The 18,117-nt window shown below is 40.8% G+C and overlaps 1 long non-coding RNA gene across 1 annotated transcript; it reads left to right on the forward strand.

The window, feature by feature from the left end:
• The first annotated feature begins 13,417 nt into the window (after positions 1 to 13,417).
• LOC119773550 lies at positions 13,418 to 13,685 on the forward strand. The gene is made up of 2 exons (XR_005279425.1): positions 13,418 to 13,527; positions 13,602 to 13,685. It is a non-coding gene; the product is annotated as an uncharacterized LOC119773550 (long non-coding RNA).
• The last annotated feature ends 4,432 nt before the right edge of the window (positions 13,686 to 18,117 follow it).

The raw sequence follows: 18,117 nt of genomic DNA on the forward strand, positions 1-18,117 counted from the left end.
CTTAGAGACCTGCACGGGTCGAGTTTTACCAACCCGCACCCGCCCGAACCCGTTAGGATGACTACCGAACCCGACCCGTCACCCGCGGATATCTTCAATTCAAATCCGAACCCGACCCGTCACCCGCGGGTATCTTCAATACCCGTTGATATTTAACCCGCAACCCGACCCGTTAACCCATCATAGGCTATTGTAAGCTGTGCTGCACCCAGTGCCTGATTAATATAACATTTCTGATGTCCATAACAACACACACGCATAAAAAAAAATCACCAACTACCCGCCCGGACTAAAAAAATATCCGCCCGACCCGTTTATTTTTTTAATGTATTTTTCGCTGGTACCCGAACCGTTGCAGGACTCTAGTGTAGCTGACATAACAGGGCCGGAAAAAAGTGGTTTGAGTTTTTTTTCCCAACGGTTCAGTTATATTTTAAATACGGTATTAACTTATTTTTACACTATTCTCTATTCTTTTACTACTTTAAGTCTCTCCTGACTAAAATTAGGTCTTAATATTTCCACAAGTCCCTCTCACCTGCAAGTCTGAGTCCACTTCTGTCCCTGAATGGGTTAGCATTTTTGGAGGGAAGCGACAGGTGTTATGGGGAGAGGGTGGAGGGGGGTGATGGGGAGAAAGCGAGAGGCAACAGATTCTTTTTTCTGAGTTTTTTTGTCGGGGTTTGTGGACGGTGAGCAGCGGGGAGAACTTTTTTTATTTTCTTTCTGAGGAGCGGCATGAATGGGGTTTTAATCAGATATACACAGCACCGAAAGCAAAATATGTACAAATATACAAAATGTACAAAATATTGGTGGGGACTGTCCACCTACCGGTCAAGATTGGTGGGGACATGTCCACACCAGTCCTTAAGGAAGTTACGCCTATGCTGTAGATAGAGCTGCTGTATCAACATAAAGGCAGGTTCTGTATGTTACATCAAAGTCTCCACAAATCTGAAAAGAAGCAACATAAAAATACATTTTGCTTCCAGTCTGAAAAGTACAAAACATTTTGTGAGTAGTTTCATACAGGTCATTTCTGGATAGTTTAATAATATATATACAAAAAAAAACAAACAAAAAAAACAACACTGCTTCATATTAAGCAGGATTTACACCAGTATCGCATTTTTAACTTTTAACTCTTTTGGTTTTATTAAAGGAAATATCAGTTTTCTCAGGTGCCAAAACAAAATGTGTAAAGGCTCACCAGAGAGCATAACATAAAGATGACATGACTATAATAGCTGAATGCAGCGATTTCCATGTTGCTCAGCAAAACGCTTTTTTCACAAATGTATTTAGATCCAATGCCTTTGTGCATTTTGATTTGAGTTCAACCAAACTTGATCGTCTCTTTTCTGTCATAGGGTTAGGTTTATAGTTAGGTCATAGTTAGAGAAATAACTTTCTGCAACCTGATTTTTATCATCTCAAAATCAACATTGCAGCTGTGCTTTCATTATTATTTAATTTCTCGATAGATAGATAATCAGTTTCTACCTGTTTCCTCCTGTGTCTCCTCTCCCCATGACCCCTGGCTCCCTCGCTTTGCCCCATTCGGTTTTCAAAACAATCAGTCTCAGTCGCTCTCGTGTCATCTCATGTTGCATTCACTGCAGTCCGACATTGGAAATTAGCGGTTGTAATTCTCAAATTATCCATAATTTATAAGCCTCGCTACCCCTACAGCTAACTGGGGTGGCAGCAGGGGTGGCAAGGCTGTCATTTAGGGTGGCATTTGCCACCCTATGCCACCCCAATAGATCCGCCTATGCCAATATGCGTCTGTCCTCGAAAGCTTGGAACATATGGCATCAAGCAATGTTAAGGCAAATGGTCTGTTTGAGAGATTTGTAAAAGGCAACACTGTTCTGGGACTTCGTTTGGCACTTTTGGTTGTTGACGACATGGAATGTCTTAACAGGTCAATTCAAAAACGCACCGAGACTATTTCTGGGATGAAAGAAGCTATTGGGTCTGTGAGATCCAGCCTTGCTGAAAAAAGAAATGATGCGACGTTTCATGACATTTTTGATCAGGCTACACAAATGGTAGATGCTCTTGGCTTAGAAGAAATCAAGATGCCTCACCAAAGAAGACCACCAAAACGTTATAGTGGTGATGCAAGCCAACACTGTCCCAAGACAGCTGAGGAGCATTACAGAGCTGAGTTCTATCACATGCTTGACACTGTGTTGATATGCAGTTTCAGGAGAGGTTCACTCAGGCTGATTTAAATGTGTTGGAGAAACTGGAGGCTATTTTACTTTCTGGAGATGTGGATGAAACTGTGGACCAGTATCCAGAATTAAGTACCCACAGTCTGAAGGTTCAGTTGAACATGTTTCATGCTAAGTATGCTTGCAAGTCCAGTGATGAGGTGGTCACATTTCTCAGAGAGATGACAACAGAAGTCAGAGGGTTGTTTGATCAAGTGGAAACGCTTGATAGATTGCTTTTGGTGAACCCAGTGTCTTCAGCTGAGGCAGAGAGGAGTTTTAGTGCTCTCAGGAGGTTAAAGACATGGCTCAGATCAACAATGACTCAAGTAAGGCTTAACAATGCTGCTGTGTGCCATGTCCACCAAACAAAACTAGACAATTTAGACATTGGTCAAATATGTCAGCAGTTTGTGTCAGTGAGTGATAGAAGAAGGCAGGTGTTTGGCACTTTTAAATGAGTCTGTGCTGGGGCTTCTTTCAAAGTTTTGGTTTAATGTCAAAATCTCAGATGGAAGGCAGGGGTATCAAGCCGTTAATCAATATTGAATCTGTTTTCCTGTTCAGAGTTGTTCAGTTTCTGATGTAGAAAGCTTTGATTGTTTTTTGGTTTTTGGCTTTCTGCTGTATCAGTTTATTTTTGGGGAAACTTGTTAAGTTTAGATTTATGTGATATTTTTGCACAACATAAGTGAATATTGTAACAGTTATGTTTTTAACTGTAAGCATTAAATTAATAAATGTTATTCAATTTTTTTTGGCTTCATCCTTTCCAACAAAAAAAAATGGCGTCGCGCAGGTAGCTCCCTTTCCCTATGAGCCGTCCCCACCAACTTTCAACACAAAGTTACACCCTTGCGGAGGAGACTCATTTATGACCTCTTATACAAAACTCTTGCATGTTTCCGCTGTCCACAGGGGCGCCTCTAGAAATGTTTCATTGGGGTGGCCAGATGGGGCCTCTGAAATTCTTGGGGTGGCACCAAGAAATATAATATCAAGGTTTTATTCTACTGCTGTGGTAAAACTGCCTGCTGAAAACTATCATAAAGATCTAAGTAAACACCTATTCATATCTTTTGGCTTATTGTGTGATTATTAATGTTACTAATGATCTAATGTGCACAGACTTAGACCAGTTAACATTTGGAGTTGAACAATAGTTGTGTTTTATTTATATTTGAAATAAGTTGTACATTTATTCATTTTTTGAAAACAAAAAATGACTGGTGGTCCAGGAACAGGTGGAACACCTGCTTTCACTGAGTTCTGCTGCTTCTGTCATCAAAGCTGCTGACTGTCCCTGCTCTGCTGCTGGTTGATGCGCAAACAAATATCGGGTAGGGGAGGGGGAGAGCAGGAGGACTACAGTGTGCTAGAAGGACCGGGAGAGCGGCTGCTCTGCTGGATGCATAATGAGGTGAAACGCTAAACCGATGCTACTACAATTTACACTGGCCAGTGGGGGGGCCAGGGCATAGCCAGGGGTGGCCGTGGCCACCCTCGGCCAACCCCTGGTGGCGCCCTTGAGCATAAAGGATGCACAGACTCATAAAACATCTGCAACATTGTCCAGCAGATGTAAAGGACCTGAGCCGCCTCAGAAGATGGAGACGGCTCTGGCCCTTCCTGTAGAGGGCATTTGTGTATTTAGTCCAGGCCAGTTTATTGTGCACTCCTAAGTGTTTATAATCCTCCAAAGTGTCCATATTGACCCCTGTGGGATCCAACTACTGCAGAGTCATCAGAAAACTTCTGAAGGTATCTGTGCAGTAGCTTAAGTCTGTGCTGTACAGGATGAAGAGGAAGGGGGAGAGGGCAGTCCCCTTCAGGCTCTTTTCTGCAGTGCTGCAGGTGCAAATACAATGGTCTGCCAGTCAGGTAATCCAGGTAATGGGGTCACCCACCTGCATCTCTTTTCACTTTCCCACCCAGTAGAGCTGGCCTGATGGTTGAATGCACTGGAGAAGTCAAAGAACATGACTCTCACAGCTCCCTCTGGCTTTTGGAGGTGGGCGTAGACCCGGTTGAGCAGGTAGATGTTATCCTGAACTCCTAGTCATGGCTGGTAGGCAAACTGGACGTGGTCCAGAAGTAGTCTGCCCATGGGCCGGAGCTGCTCCACGATGAGTTTTTCCATGGTCTTCATGATGTGTGACGTCAATGCCATGGGTCTGTAGTCCTTTAAGCCACTGGGGCACAGCGTCTTCGGCACAGGAACGATGCATGACATTTTCCACCTCATGGGGACCTTGTGAAGACTCGGGCTCAGGCTGAAGATTCTGTGAAGGACTCCACATAGCTGTGAGCACAGACTTTGAGGACCCAGGGGCTCACACCATCTGGGCCTGCAGATTTACCTGATTGGAGTCAGCTCAGCTTTCTCCTCTATGCAGCTCAGAGAGTCTGCCAGTCGGTCACCTCGAAGCAGCCCTGCAGGCTCTCATTGGCCTCCTCAGACCATCTCCTGACAGTCTTAGTGGCTGCAGGCACATAGCAGGGGTAGATGAATCCAGTTGCTTCCAAGTGGGGGGAGAGGTGAGGAACTGTATGCATCTTTAACATTAGCATACAACAGGTCGATTCTTCTCTCCTCTCCGGTGGGACAGTTCACATACTGGGTGAATGTAGGGAGTGTTGTGTCTATGGTGATAAGATTGATATCACCTGAGATAGCAATGAATGCACTCAGGTGTCTATGGCTGAGTGGATGGAGACTAAGCAGTTTACAGCTCGGTGTTCCTTAGAGGGGAAATTAGTCATCTGCATTTTTTTCTAACCTTTTTGATTTCAAGAAAAGGAAAAATCAGAGTTTCAAACTGCTGACCTGAAAAGTATTCTGAAAAGTAATACAATTAATAACTAGGATGGAAGTCTGGGAGGTTTTCCATCTCTGAAGCCACACTTGTTTTAGAGAAGTCTATACTGGTCCTTTCTCGTCTGTGTGCCAATCTGCCCCCAAAACCTATTTTTTCTCCCGGCATATAATAATGATTTCTATATGAAAGCATTTTTCACAAGGTTGGGTGAATTTGTCACCATGTTTTTATGAAAATTATTACCTACATGCAAAAAACCACCGAGCTGCCATGGATGACCTGTATCGATGACCTTTAACCCCCTGTTATGATATACACTGAATAGGCTATAGGGCATTTTTAATTACCTAATGAAGCTTCTTAATGATTTTAAATCCAAGAACTGGATAAAAGTTCTTTTTGGAAGAGAAAGACAATCAGCAGGAAACGCAGCCAACAGGTGGATTAAATTGTCCATGCTTTTACAAAGTTAAACTCAGTCTGAGTATCCTGATAAGTTCCTTAAGAGGCAGGCTGAAAAAAATGGTTGGAGCAGAGAGTAGCTGGCAGAGGCTTTGGTAGAAGAACAGCAGATGAGAGTCAAATATGAGCAACAGCTGAAGACAAACCCATAACATAGGTCCACATTCAAGAGTCAATCTAATCTCTGAAAATGAAAGTTGCAGAACTGATAGCAGAGGTGGAACTTGAATGCACTTCAAAATCACACCATGACACCTCCTCGCACAAACTGAAGTCTTGACAGAAAAGCCTTGGTAGTAATTCTAATCCAAGTTCCATGAAATCCTCAAACTTCTCAGATTTGCAACAAAAGCAAGTTCTATTCTGAGAGATGTAGGTAGTAGATGTTCATCTCTACTCTATCTCTACTGGTTAAAAAAGTTATACTGTAACATTCAACTTCCTGCTCAAAGGGAGTTTTTCCTCTCCACTGTTGCTACAAGCATGCTTAGTGTGAGGGATTGCTGAAGAGTCAATGAGTCAATGCAATCAACTGGTTTTCCTTAGATAGAAAACTTTGAATCAATCTGACTGGATGATCTGGTGAACTGGAAAATGACCTGAGATAACACGTGTTGTGAATTTGTCCATGTAATATAGTCACATAGACTTAAGTTGATTGGAACTGTAATTATATATCAGGTCCCTATCATAACGCGTTCTTTCTTTTGTTATTTGTTATCATATTGTATACCCAGTTTCACGACCATCCATTTAATCTTACCATAAACCTCTTGGAAATTATTTTGAATCATTCTTAATAGATCATTATTATTTATTATTATTATTCTTTCTGTGTAAAAGTTCCTCTGTGTATTTTGACAATAATTTGTATCTTATTAAATATTACAGTTGTTCCCCCCAGATTTATAATTACATTAAAAGTTCCTAAATATATTAAATCCAGGTAAGAAAAACATACATAGATAAAAACGTACAAACAGTAAGACTAACTTAAATAAAAGGTTTAATTGTTAAAATCTCTGCATAACGTTGATCTAAAACATGTTTTAATTGGTGTGAAGACCAGAGAAATCATTCCACCTGTTTTAAACTGTTAAACAGATATAGCAGGTCATCAAACTATTCAACTATTGTTGATTTTAAGCATCATACTCCTAAAACTGCCATTATAATATCTTACTGTTAATCGATGAAGTAATGTTGCTCACTTAATAAAGCTGTTGTATGTAATACTTAGAACAATATGGATGAGATACAGTGAAGACTTACAGAAAACGTTTGATCTCTGTCATTGCCAACAAAGGGTATAAAACAAAGTATTGAGATGAACTTTTGTTATTGACCAAATACTTATTATCCACCATATTTTGCAAATAAATTCTTTAAAAATCAGACAATGTGATTTTCTGGATTTTTTTTCTCATTTTGTCTCTCATAGTTGAGGTATATCTATGATGAAAATTACCGGCCTCTTTCATCTTTTTAAGTGGGAGAACTTGCACTATTGGTGGCTGACTAAATACTTTTTTGCCCCACTGTAAATAGGATATTAATAATGCTGCGGCTGGTGGTCGGCAGGGATTTTACCTGAAAACAATTCCTGCTGCTGGCTCAGCTGCAGCGCAGAGCACTGCCAGAAGAGGGCAGCACAACCCTAAATTGTGCAGGTCTGATTGTGAGTCTGATCAGCTTCTGGATTTTCTGGCATGATTCAGGCTGATCATGGTGACCAGCTGCTGAGTTGTTACTTTAGTTGCCATTTTTGAATCCTACTACAGAACTTTGTCTGTTGCAATGCTTTGCTCTGGCTGCTGTTAACATTCAATTTAGTTTATTTCTATAAGAATAATAATATTATAAAAATTATTTAAAATCATTTCCAAGAGGTTTATGGTAACATTAAATGGGGGTGGTTGTAAAACTGGGTATACAATTGGATAACAAATAGCAAAAGAAAAAAAAATGTTCCAATTAACTTAAGTCTCTGTGACTATTAATTCAATTCAGTTTATTTCTATAGCTCCAACTCACATCATGTCATCTCAAGGCACTTTACAGTTCACCAGATCATCCAATCAAAGTTTTCTATCTAAGGAAATGCAGTTGATTGCATCGACTCATTGACTTCAAGGCAATCCCTCACACTAAGCATACTTGTAGCGACAGTGGAGAGGAAAAACTCCCTTTGAACAGGAAGAAACCTCCAGCAGAACCAGGCTCAGTGTGAGCGGCCATCTTCCACAAAAAAGGAACACATAAGTTCTACTATACAAATACCTTCTATATTAAGAAAGGTCGAGGTAAACCAGTTCCACAGGCGGCTTTGTCTGGGAAAGAAACAGTTAAGCAAACGAGTTCTGAGCCGCTTTTCATTTCAAAGGGTTGAAAGAGAGCACATTCACTCGGTCACAGTAAAGCAGAGCTAATAGCTATACCTAGGAGAAAAACAAGACTAAACACTTAAAAACAGGCCCAACTCTAGCTATATCCAAAGGTGGTGATCGCAGCAGCACAGCCAACAATTTTATGATAAAATGGTGCATTTTTACATCCATATATCTTAAATCATTTAGAAAACTTTACTTCTTAATGATTAAAAAAAAACATAGGTCTTAGGGCCAGATCGTCACAAACATGAAGATTGCCGCGTAAACTTTTCTAACACTAACTTATTTTCTGAGAAGAGTTTGATAGGGATGATAGAGCCTGGCTTAAGCCATGGAAAATCTTCTAGACATAAAGCACAGAGTAACTTGTTTACTCGCTCACCTCTCTGGGAAGGAGATCTGGGTTCTACCAAAAACATAAGGAAGCTCCTAGTGGCCTTTACTTTGCTAAACCCATATTAACAAAGAACTACCTGAGGTCAATGCCAGAAACATGATAAAGGGGACTAGCAGTTACTACTGATGGTGCTCAGACCTCTTTCAGTGACGTTACTGTAATGATATGAAAAATTTAATGGTCATCCTGAATAATGTAATTCCCTATGAGCTAGATAGGTGGCGCATGTTCATTGTAAAAAAAAACCTAGTGTTGGAACAAACAGACATGTATATAGTGTATTATGGACACAGTTATGTACGCCTGTAACATGAGCGTTCAAGATTGATAGATAAAGCCTGTTCTCTTCAAGTAAAGTATGCTACATCTTCAGCATTTTGCTGCAAAAACCAGCAGTTTTCTAGCTGTGGGAAGACGTTCCACATGTAATTTCACAGTCAGTGCATGAACTAACCAATAAATCCATCTATAGCCGATGGATCCTATAGTATAGTCTGTAGACTAACATTAGTCTGGCTTTCTCAGACTGACTGGAAGACATTGACTGAGTTAGCCACTGACATTGGGTCTAACGTTAGAAAAAGTAGAGGAAATAGAAAATAATTCACTATGAAATGTTAATGTAGTAATTCTTAAGTGGAGGATGCTGTCATTTTTGTAGTGTTTGTTACATTACTCATTTGAAAAAGTCAGGAAATATATTGTGTGTTATATTGAAGATTAAAAAAAACCTCTATATATATATATATATATATATATATATATATATATATATATATATATATATATATATATATATATATATATATATATATATATATATATATATATATATATATATATATATATATGTATATATATATCATGCATGCACAAAAAGGTAAATGCTACAGCATTAACAGACATGTTCTTGTAATTCAGTCTTGATGTAAAATCTTGAAATTATATGTAAGATGTAATTACCCTAACAACGTCATCAATACATGTATATTACATATCCATCAACAATTTTTGACATATCTGTCTTATTGTTCTACATGAACACATTAATTTTGTTGTGATGGATTTGTATAATATGTTAATATTACATGATTTATAGACTTCATTGATTTGATAATGACTATGCAATGTGATGTGACTATTTTTTTTTTTATTATAAGTTAAAGTAATCTACTTATGCTATGATCAGCCAGTTTGTCTCAAAGTAATGAATTTATCTTTACTTTAAAAGTCTTAAGTCCCCCGAAAATGAGAACATCTCCTGTGGATCCAACCACCAGTTTTAGTCCTAGAGGCAGACACCCTGTCTACTTTTAAGGCTAGGCTTAAAACTTTCCTTTCTGAAGAAGTAAGAGGAGGTAGAACTATCCAGTTGGGGAGAAATCAGTCCAAACAGACATTTTTACTTGGCTCTACCTTTCTTATAACGCATCCACCATTGTCATGTTACCTGAGGTTTTTCTTTTTTTCCGCTGCTATGTTTGGGCTGCTGGAGGACATGGGGACCCCTTTTTATTCTGCATCATTCTATCTCTATTCTCCTATTCTGCAGAATCTGTTAGTTCAATCTCTAACGTTCTGCTCTCTCTGCTTTTTCTCATAGTAGCTTCATCTGGTCTGTTCCTGTTTGGCTGTGACTCCATCCTGGAGAGAAATATCAGCTGTGCTGCTGCCATCAACACCTTTGTTTCTAGATGTTGTAGATCAGCCTGTTTTTCAGTGTAGTCCTGTTTCTCTGACTGTGACTCTTCATCCTCTGGCTCAGAGCTCATCTGCCTGGCTGTGTGTTTCTTGGACGGGGCCGCCAATGGAGCTGGTTGACAGTTCCCTTTTGTATCTCTGCTACTTTTTGTGTATCAGCTTCTGTCTCCTTGAAGTCGGGCATGGCAGAAGCCCGCTCACACTGAGCCTGAGTAACCTTGAATTTACTTAAACATTGCTGCAAGCTCATCCAGGAGGAGCATGTATGGTATGTCAATGACCTGATGCAATCAGTTGTTTCTTTCTTGAAAGAAAATTTTAATCATTCTGACTGAACTGTCTCTGTAAAGTGCCTTAAGAGGACATGTGTTCTGAATCTATCTATCTGTCTATCTGTCTATCTATCTATCTATCTATCTATCTATCTATCTATCTATCTGTCTGTCTGTCTGTCTGTCTGTCTGTCTGTCTGTCTGTCTGTCTGTCTGTCTGTCTGTCTGTCTGTCTGTCTGTCTATCTATCTATCTATCTATCTATCTCATTGTGTATGTGAGCACTCTACAGGCAAAATTATTTGGTTCTGCTTTGACGTTTGGACCCAGAGATCTTCCTTTTCAGTCTAAATACTAATTTAACTGTACTGATCTCACATTGCAGAAATTTACCTCAGCATTTGCAGTGGGCTGCCATTGTGTGGCACCCGGGGAGCAGCGTAGCTTAAGGGTCTTGCTCAGGAACCAGGTGTGCAGGCTGTGGGAATCTAACCTGGTTCTTTCAACCTTCTCAGAGCACTGCTCTAACCACTAGGCCAACACTCCCCAGAAGGACTGGCAGAAGGACTCTGAAAGCAGGTCAAATCTAGCTGAACATGTAGCATCCATGTGTTCATTTGAATGTATCCCCTCTAAAATAAGCACAGCCATGTAAAGAGTGGCAGGAGTCAACGCTGTATGACTCCTGAGCTGTGGGGTGTTGCAGCAGTAAGTTTCCAGTGCCTCTGGCATCCTTACAGGACAATTACAATTTAATGCAAATGCTGGTGTGTGAGCACAGAAGCAGAATAACTTAAGTCACTTGATTCATCATGACATGAGTCAACGGTCAGGCTTCTGTTTTTAGCTTCGCAGTGTGATCTTCACAGAGGTTTGTAGTTTAGTAGCAATAGTTGCATATGAAAAATGATGCTTGTAACTAACAGTAATTATACAGATTCAGGACATTTATATGATGATGTAGGGTTTGATGATTGTTAACTACAAAAAAAAAGCTGTATAAATGCAAAAGTGTTTGTAAATGTCACTTGCAGCCATTGTCTTTGCATTTCCACTGAGGTGGAATGACCCGTTTGCTCTGGATCAGCAACTTTTAGAAAATCTTTTGAATTGTGGAAACAAAGTGACATTGCTAAGTAAAATATCTGCATAGACATGTACTGGGACACTTTTGTGCTCTGTAAAGGTTTGAAGGGTTCAAGTATTCATCCACTATTGGTACCAAGCACCAAAAAGATGGCAAAACAACAAAAAATGCAAATTAGACATGTGGCTGATTAGGGGTCGAGGCAGAGGCGGGTTGTGACACAATAATCTACTCTGATCCACTTTAATGGCTGCAACTGCTTTCACTGAGATACACTAGATAAACTGGTCCGAAAATAAGTAACATTTTCTTAAAATCATCGCATTTACCCAACATTTGAGCTGGTAAATAAGATGCTCTGCCAATGGAAGAAGTAGTTTGCCCTTAGAATAAAATAATTAGATATAATACACTTGAAATATATCTTCAACATAAATCATCTCATTCTATGGCAATTCGCCTTAATTAACTGCTTGAATCATATCAAAATATATTTAAAATTGCAAGAAAAATAGACTTACTTGTATTTCAGTTTTTACATTTTAGAAATAAACACGGGCAGGACCTGAATAGATTTAACATGTTTGCTACAGTGGCCCTGAGGTGCAAACCACTACAACATTAAAGAAAGCAAGATTACAAACAAATTACAAAAGCACTACAACATTAAAGAAAACACTACAACATTAACGAAACACTCAGCATTAAAGAAACACTACAACATGGTAAATGGTAAATGGCATGTACTTATATAGCGCCTTTTTTCAAGTTAGGAGACTTGACCAAAGCGCTTTACACTACATTCATTCACCCATTCACACACACACTCACACACTGATGGTGGCAAGCTACATTGTAGCCACAGCTGCCCTGGGGCTCACTGACAGAAGCGACATTAATCAGACGCTTTTTATTAGTACACTGTGTCCTTAATTGCCCCACATTTTTACTTCATTATTAAGTAAATACAGACATGCTTAAATGTAATCTTTATTTATTCTGCTTTGGTGCTCATTGTATCCATAAAATTAACTTGGCAGTTGAATTGTGGAAAATCTCAGCTTTCTAAGGATGTTTAAAATGTCTAGACACTCAAAAAAGTGGGACTGAGCTAATTAATATTGACAAAATAAATACTAGTAACCTTTACATGAAAAAATTGTCTGCATGCAGTTCGGTATATTATTATGTTGATTTAATCAAATATAAAGTATTTATCAATTGTATTTTATTAATTTTTGTTTGAATAATATCAACTCAGAATCACTGAGTAGAATTTAATAATATTTTATCAGTAAAGTCAATAATGATGAAAATGAAATAAACTCTATTTAATGGAAATTATTTATTTTTAAACTTTATTTATAAGCGTTCAGTTTCTGTTTTTACCTAAGGCATTCGCGCCAGACATGTCTTGATGTCTACCACAGCAATGGTCAAATGAAATCTTCTCAGGGTAAGAGGCTTTAATAGCAGCATAATGTTTTATATATATGATGCTCCTCCTTCCTTCCTTCCTTCCTTCCTTCCTTCCTTCCTTCCTTCCTTCCTTCCTTCCTTCCTTCCTTCCTTCCTTCCTTCCTTCCTTCCTTCCTTCCTTCCTTCCTTCCTTCCTTCCTTCCTTCCTTCCTTCCTTCCTTCCTTTACTTGCCACTTCTTCTCTTCCTCCCTTACTGTTGGGATCTGGAGTTGTTCCACCTTTCCCCAGCAGAGTGCGCCGTGGGTTCTCTGGGCTGGAGCTCACCAGCACACCTGGAGCTCGTCAGCCCATTAGAGGACTCTCTACTTAAGCAGATGCCAGACCTTTCTTCGACGCCGCAGTGTTAGCTAAGTTTGGTTAGCGAACCTGAGCCTTTTGTCTTTGAGTTTTGTCCCCTAAAGATAACTGAATTCTAACCAGCCTTTGTCTTGTCGCTCCTAGAAAAACCTGTCTCTCGTGTGAAGCTCTGGGAGAGCTTAACCTGAATCTGCCTGCCTGCCCTTGAGAGCCAAACCTGAAGATCTCACTTTGGAATCCACCTGCTGCTCTCGGAAGGAGAGCTAACCCCTCCATCCAAGGTCTGATCCAACAGTCAGAAGTTAGACGCTGCACCTGCTGAGCACTCTGTCAAGCCAACAGTCTCTGGACCCAACCAGTTCCCCCCCTCTGAGAAGAAAGCCTGAAACTCTCCAAGGTATATTCTGCAAAAATCTGAAAACTAAACAATGCTTCCTATCCACCTGGTTAACCAAACTGTCATCTCTGCAGACGCCTGAGAATCCAGCCCGGACCTGTTTCCTGAACGCAGTCTTATTTTGTGCAAACATTTAATAAACTCTGTTAAACTTTTCATCTGTCTCCTGGTAGTGTTCTGAATGTGGGTTTGATTCAGAATCAATCATGACAGAACACTGCGGCCAAACACAGAGCCCAGCAGATCACCTCCAGAAGAGACTTGTGGAGCAGGACGCTCAAATCCATGGACACGCCCACACAATCCATGAGTTACACAAAATACTGGAATATCAGAACCAAGTCCTGCAGAATTATGCCGGCTACATGGGAGGTGCTAACGCTACTCCGGCAGCCCGATCTGTTCCGGAACCACTTCCGCCTCTAAGGTCACCATCTGTGACGTCATTTCCTGAGTTCCGTCCGAGTCTCCCTGAAAGATTTTTAGGTAACCAAAAGGAGTTTAAGGGTTTTTTGTTCCAGTGTCGTTTGCTTTTTGAACACTCCCCTGGCAGTTTTCCTAACGATAGGAAAAAGATTTCCTTTATTCTGTCCCAACAAACTGGTCGAGCCCTGGAATGGGCGGAGGCAAGATTTTCTTCTGAGTCCAGTTTTCGTTGTACAATTTCCGAATTTTTATCTGAGTTTTCTCAAGTCTTTAACCATGACTCAGATAAGACAATTGACTCTCGAGCCTTACTAAATCTCAAACAGGGAAATTCTACTGTTGCTGAGTTCTCCATTGACTTCCGGGTTAAGGCTGCAGCTTCAGGTTGGAACGAGTGCGCACTTAAGAGTGCTTACTTTAAAGCTCTTAACGATAATATTAAGGATGAACTCGCCACATTAGACGAACCAGCTAGTTTGGAGGATTTAATACGTCTGACCATCAGGTTAGATAACAGACTTCGTGCCAGAAGTCATTCTAGATTGAGAAATCTGAGTACTGCTGTTTCTACTCCTGCATTAAGAAATGCTTCTGTTTCCCCAGACCCCATAACCAAACCTGGAGTTAATAACCAGTCTCTTCCAACACCTGTCCAGGTCTCTCACTATTCTCCATCTGATGGAACTAAGACCGAACCCATGCAGATTGGACACACCAGATTGTCCCCTGAGGAGAGGCAATGGAGATTTCAGGCTAAACTGTGTCTATACTGTGGTGAGACTGGCCATTTCATTGCCTTTTGCCCGGCTAAATCAAAAGCCGGGGCCCGTCAGAGGATGTGAGGAGTCTGACGGGCCATCTGAAATCCGAGAAAACTCCTCACTTGTTGTTGCCTGCTACTCTGTTCTTTTCTAACCAGAATCTCACCTTATCTTCCTTCATAGATTCTGGTTGTGAGAAAAACCTAATTGACTCTGAACTGGTTCAGCAGTTGGGGATTGAGACTGTCCCTTTAATTAAACCCCTCAGAGTTTCAGCTATCGATGGAAAGAAACTTCATCAAGTAACTCATCAGACTCAACCGTTAGAACTGCTTATCTCTGGAAACCATTGTGAGATGATAACGTTTGAATACTTGGTCATGCCTTTTGGTCTCACAAATGCTTCTGCCTGTTTCCAAGCTTTGGTCAATGATGTTCTCAGAGATTTTTTGAATGTCTTTGTTTTTGTCTACATCGACGATATTTTGATTTACTCCAAGAACCTCTCAGACCACAGAAAGCACGTTTGTCTAGTTCTTCAGAGACTTCTGGAAAATAAACTTTTTGTGAAAGCCGAGAAATGTGAATTTCATCAACAGTCTGTTACTTTTCTAGGGTTTGTGCTCAAGGGCGGGCAGGTGAAGCCATCAGAAGAAAAGATAATGGCAGTTCTGGATTGGCCTACACCTGAGAACCGTAAGCAACTCCAAAGATTTCTCGGCTTCGCTAACTTTTACAGGAGGTTCATAAGAAATTACAGCCAGACAGCTCTACCTCTCACTGCTCTTACCTCTGTAAAGAAAACATTTCAATGGACACCTGAGGCTGAGGCAGCTTTCAATAAGTTAAAGAGACTTTTTTCCAGTGCTCCCATCTTGGTCCAACCAGATCCTACGAAACAGTTCATCCTAGAGGTGGATGCCTCTGATTCCGGTGTAGGAGCTGTACTGTCTCAGCAATCTGACTCTGATCAAAAGACTCACCCGTGTGCATTCTTTTCTCGCAGATTATCCTCAGCCGAGCAAAACTATGATGTTGGTGATCGTGAACTTTTGGCCATTAAGCTTGCCTTGGAGGAATGGAGACACTGGCTCGAGGGGGCGGAACATCCGGTTCTGGTTTGGACTGACCACAAGAACCTTGCCTATATCCAATCAGCTAAAAGATTCAACCCTCGGCATTCAAGGTGGTCTCTGTTCTTCTCTCGATTCAATTTAATTATCTCCTACAGACCTGGTTCCAAGAACGTCAAGCCCGACTCTCTCTCTCGTCTGTATTCCTCTGATCAACCCGAGACACCTGAACTAGTTCTTCCAGCCTCTTGCACTGTTGGGGCCGTTTCCTGGGAGATCACTGATTTAATCAACGCAGCCCTGGTCTCTGAACCTGACCCAGGTAACGGTCCTCCAAATAAGATGTATGTTCCATCTTCCGTCAGGTCCCGACTTGCATACAGCAAGATTCTCGGCTCATCCTGGAGTTAGCAGAACCATCGCCCTCATACAACGACGATTCTGGTGGCCGTCTTTGCACAAAAACGTTAAAGAATACGTTCTGGCCTGTCCCATCTGCGCCAGGAACAAGACGTCACACCAACAACCTTCCGGTCTACTGCAACCTCTACCTGTTCCAACCCGTCCATGGTCACACATCGCGGTGGATTTTGTCACCGGTCTCCCCATTTCTAGAGGTATGACTACTATCCTAACTATCGTCGATCGTTTTTCCAAGGCCTGTCATCTCATTCCCCTCAGAAAGCTCCCCAATTCAATTTCAATTCAATTCAGTTTATTTATATAGCGCCAAATTCACAACACATGTCATCTCAAGGCACTTTACAGTTCAACCAGATCATACAGTCAAATTGATACAAAGTTTTCTATCTAAGGAAAACCAGTTGATTGCATTGACTCATTGACTCAAATACAATCCCCCACACTAAGCATGCTTGTAGCGACAGTGGAGAGGAAAAACTCCCTTTTAACAGGAAGAAACCTCCAGCAGAACCAGGCTCAGTGTGAGCGGCCATCTGCCGAGGCCGACTGGGGTTCAAGGAGACAGAAGCAGAGATACAAAAAGCAGCTGTAAAAGGCGGCCCCGTCCAGGAAACACACAGCCAGGCAGACGAGCTCCAAGGCAGCTCCCATGCCAGAGGACGAAGAGAGCACATCCACTCAGTCACAGTCAGAGAAACAGGACCACACTGGAAAACAGGCCGATCTCCAACATCTATAAACAAGGGTGTTGATAGAAGCAGCACAGCTGATGTTTCTTTCCAGGATGACGTCACAGCCAAACAGGAACAGACGAGGCAAAGCTACTCTGAGGAAAAGCAGAGAGAGCAGAAGGTTAGAGATTGAACTAACAGATTCTGTAGAATAGGAGAACAGAGAGAGAATGAAGCAGAATGATGAAATGGGGGTCCCTATGTCCTCCAAAAGTCTAAGCCTATAGCAGCATAACTATAGAGATAGCTCAGGATAACCTGAGCCACTCTAACTATAAGCTTTATCAAAAATGAAAGTTTTAAGCCTAGCCTTAAAAGTAGACAGGTGTCTGCCTCACGGACTAAAACTGGTAGTTGGTTCCACAGGAGAGGAGCCTGATAACTAAAAGATCTGCCTCCCATTCTACTTTTAGAAATTCTAGGAACCACTAGTAAACTTGCAGATTGAGAGCGAAGTGCTCTGTTAGGAACATAAGGAACAATCAGATCTCTGATATAAGATGGAGCTTGGCCATTTAAGGCTTTATATGTGAGAAGGAGGATTTTAAATTCTATTCTGGATTTAACAGGAAGCCAATGAAGAGAAGCCAGGATAGGCGAGATATGATCTCTCTTTTTAATTTTCATTAGAACTCTGGCTGCAGCATTTTGGATCAGCTGAAGGCTTTTAACTACAGTTTGTGGACTTCCTGATAGTAAAGAATTACAATAGTCCAGCCTTGAAGTAACAAATGCATGGACTAGTTTCTCAGCATCACCCCTGGACAGGATATTTCTAATTTTTGCAATGTTCCTCAGATGAAAGAAGGAAATTCTAGAAACCTCTTTGATATGGGATTTAAATGACAGGTCCTGATCAAAAATAACACCAAGATTTTTTACTTTATTATCTGAAATCAGTTTAATTCCATCCAAATGAAGTGACTGGCTAATCAGTTTCTTTTTCAGAGACTCTGGTCCAAAGACTATAACTTCTGTTTTGTCTGCATTCAGAACCAGAAAGTTAAGAGTCATCCAGGTTTTTATGTCTTCAAGACATGCCTGTAATCTATGTAATGGGTTAGCTTCATCTGGATTTATAGACAGATATAGCTGGGTATCATCAGCATAACAGTGGAAATTAATCCCATGCTGTCTAATAATTCTACCAATTGGGAGCATGTATAAAGTAAAGAG

The sequence above is a fragment of the Cyprinodon tularosa genome, unplaced genomic scaffold (genome assembly GCF_016077235.1).
Source record: "Cyprinodon tularosa strain WSP-4 unplaced genomic scaffold, ASM1607723v1 ctg764, whole genome shotgun sequence".
NCBI classification, from domain to species: Eukaryota; Metazoa; Chordata; class Actinopteri; order Cyprinodontiformes; family Cyprinodontidae; genus Cyprinodon; species Cyprinodon tularosa.